Source organism: Pangasianodon hypophthalmus, chromosome 29 (assembly GCF_027358585.1).
Source record: "Pangasianodon hypophthalmus isolate fPanHyp1 chromosome 29, fPanHyp1.pri, whole genome shotgun sequence".
Lineage (NCBI taxonomy): Eukaryota > Metazoa > Chordata > Actinopteri > Siluriformes > Pangasiidae > Pangasianodon > Pangasianodon hypophthalmus.
Window position 1 is genome coordinate 13,018,783 of NC_069738.1, and position 3,911 is coordinate 13,022,693.

The following is a 3,911-nucleotide window of genomic DNA, read 5'->3' on the forward strand; positions in this document are numbered from 1 at the left end:
TGACTGTCTCAGTAAGCAGTCTTGAATCTTGGTTCAACAAGCCTTGTACTGACTGCCCAGCGACACCAATACCGACAAGGTATTCCAACTGCCAGATTTAGACCCTAATTCCGAGTTGAATCTGACCCAAGCATTGCAGCATAAACAACGTGCTAGAGTAGCAGAGTAAGAGTAGCAGAGTAAGAGTAGCAGAGCAAGCAGAGTAAGAAGCCCAGAAAGCTGTCACTCTCTACACTTAGGGACATCATGGCATCAGACTTGGCTCAGTTAGTGATTCTAGAACTGAATCTGGGCTAAAAGATTGTTGAACAGAGCCTGTCCTATAGCTAAGAAAGCATTTGTTTCTGTTCCTTGTCTGAGGAGAAAGAGAACGCTATGTCTATGACTGCAGCTGGGAGGTTTTTCCAAACTGACAATGTATAGCATGCCCGCTATTCAGAACTGTATCATGTCAATGGTGGTCTCACTAGACAAAGCACTCCATTCAGATATGTGCTGCTTGAGCACAGAGTGCATTGTGTATGCCATGTACAAGTAAATTATTAGTCATTCTGCCACTTACAGTGGAATATTAGCTCCAGTCAGCTGCTATATGCCCAGGACAGTGGTGTCTGCACCCAGAAGTGGTGTTCCAGATCTGGGAAAGTTTGGCGAGGTGCAGGTTGACCCCTGTGCTGATGACTAAATAACATGGTGTCAACTGTGGTTCTCTCTGTATGTGGTGGCAATTGTAGGGTGCCACAGCATTGTAGAAGGTATCTCACTGGGGGCTCATAACCTTATTACAACCTCTCTGAAAAGCACAAAGACCGGTCATCTGCCATGCTCCTCCAAGACTCGGCATGGGTTCCTTCCCTTGTGCTGGAGTACCTTAAGGCCTCTCTTTATTAGCCAATGCAGGATGCTTACTGAAATGGGTATCTTTAAAAACTGCTGGTCACTCCAGCAAAAGAGTGGGAGAACTGCATGCCTTGAACCTTCATGTGTTGGCCAAAAGACATTGGAGTGACATTCTGGCTAAACCCTGAGTTTCTGATTAGGTCATATCACCTAATTGATTGACCTCACACCTTGCAGAGCATTCCTTGTGATGTCCAGTATGTGCCCTACAGTAGAGAGCTTTCCTAAACAGTGTTGTTACCTCCTGACCTTGTGGCATACATTATCCAGGTGATTCTGACCACCTTTGGAGGTTAGGAGGGGAGAAAGAAACAACATTTGGTCTATTATAATAGCTTTGATCAAAAGTTGTAGGTTCCCCCATCAGTACCTGGCATAATAGGGAGCACAAGCCTTCTTAAATGCCCCTCCATCTATCGAATAGTCTTCTTGTTTAAGACTTAGACACAGTCTCAATCTTTAGGTCTAAACTGAAAGCCTACTGGTTTAGTCAGGCATTCTGCTACCAGGTCCTATTTTAGATAATGGTGCAGATCTGGGGTTTCATGGATATAGAGAGTTATGGTAAACTGGGATGTTAGTGTTGTTGATCTACTTATCTAACATAATGACTCAGGTTTGTTGATGGTGGAGTTGTAAGTCTCTGATATACAGGGTCTCCCTAAGGCTTGTACTACCTACTGACTCTCCCTTTTCTTTTTGCTGCCATAGCAAGATTGGCCTGAACTCCTGATTGCACTGTGATCACTATATGCACTCTTTTAATGTACCTATTAATCTGTTCCTTTTGTTTACATGTACTACTCCTGCCCATTGTGATGCCACTGCAAGATTCTGGTAAACGTCTGATGTGATTCTTCCAGACCTGTCTGAGACCTGGTATGGGTTTTATCACCCTCTGGACTAAGACAGCACTGCTTCTGTTCTTCCTGTGTCTTCATCTTCTAGTTATTTGAGCTTCTGATTTACCTTCCTGTTGCCATGTGTAATTATATCTGGAAACATCATACCCTAGACACTAGCACTGCTCTCCTTCTGCACCCACCTGGATACTGTGGAGAGTATCCATGAACCGCTGCTAATAATAAGCTGTCATATTCACAATATGCTCAAATCTATCATCCAATATATTTTGACATATTTTTTGCCTTTTCACTCAATGAGTTTATTTACCCAAATCTCACTATCCAAGGTTTCCAGGGTCACATGGGTGGTACTTCCTTGCTTCTGTTGCCTCTGGCTTGTTCATCAGGACTCTATAGGATATAAACCTAGATCTAAAGATGATTTATAACAATGTCTATTGTTTAAAGCGCTATACACATTTAAAGAAAATACGCACATGCATTCATACACATCTAGGGGCAATTTAGAGCCAATCACTCCTAGTGGCATGTTTTTGGGCATGGAAGGAAACCCACACAAACACAAGGAGAACATGCAAAACTCCTCAAAGACAGTAAACAGAACTCAGGATAGAACCAGGGACCCTGGAGCTGTGAGGCTGCAATTTACAAAAATACATATTTTGTTGTTGTAAATGCATAGCCTAGTTTGTCACAGTTCTCAAGAATCAATAGTGAAACAAATGCTTTAGTGCAGGGTGTAATAGCTTTAGTGATGTCTTTGGGAACACTTGGCCTTCCCTACTGCCACCATCAACCATGAAGGTGAGAGGAATTTCTCATCTGGCTTTTAGGGACCTCCCACCCTGGGCCACTATAATATTGGACTGCCCACCAGTGCACTAGGTTGCAGGGAGGCAGTGCTTAATAGGACACTACCCCAGTTTTCTCTGCCAGGCTCTCTTGCGCCTTGTGAATGAGGTGGCCACGGGTTCAGTGCCAGGATGGAAGGTAATCATCCTCATCATGGAAATCTATGAAAGGGAGAGAAATTGAGAAAGGGAGACACACTGCATGGTAGCTAGCTTTGACAAGCTGCCTCTTTCAGCAGAGAGCAGACAAGCAGACAATGAGTTGATCGCCCTCCAGCCATGAAACCAACTCCGCCTCAGCAACGCGTGTATTTGCTATTGTTATGGTGGCTGTCCACGTGCTTATGTCGTTGCTGGCCGTGGTGCTGAAGTTACATTCATGCCTTTCTGGAGGTGGTGATGGGGGCCTGGCATCACGCAATAAATCAAGTACCATTCATGTGTGAAGGCAGGTGTTTGCATTTCTTTTGTTTATCAACAACCAACGAATCTGCAAAGCTAACTGGCTCACAGTCCATTAACCAAGGCATTGTCACATTCTCCACCAGTGTGATTGTGATGAAGTTGGAGGCACCCTAACCCTAATATTCTGATGTGCAGTGATGACTGGTTGCAGGCTCCTACTCCTCAAAGGCCTGTGCTTTTTAGCGTAAGGAAAAATCATAGCCAACCCCTCACACTCTTTCCTTCACTCTTGTTTTCACCGCTTCTCTTTCAGCAAAAAAAATGAGGGCAGACTGTAATTAATTACATAAACAGCTTCTTCCCTCATGGCTTGAGTCTTACAAATCCTTCACATCTCACACTTTTGACATTAATTACACAGTGTCATTTAACCATACCTGTGAGGCATGTACAGTTAATAGAAAGATTTGGATACTGTTTTAAGATGCTTATTCTACCAAATCTTGTGTTACAACTTTCATATAGTAGGGTGGGAATGCTGAGACAGAAGTGGCTGTGTTGTGTCTTGGCTGCTTCTTCCAAGTAGTTCAGAGGTGGAATGTCTACAATGCCGCCAAATTAACAGGTGATCAAAATTTTTGTATATTGTTAAGGGCAACAGTATAGGCCAGTATTAGACCAATTAACACCCTGGAAGAAGCAGGAATTGAAGTTGTGTCTCAAAGCCATATAATGGCTCTTAATCACTATACTAAGGTCTGTCTTATAGGCTCATGCACAAATGCCTAGCTCAGCACACACTGCTGTTTTGCACCAATTGAGAAGGTGTGTATTTGAGAGTTTGATGGCTACGTACATGGTGTGTGTACACGTGTGACAGTGTCTGGGT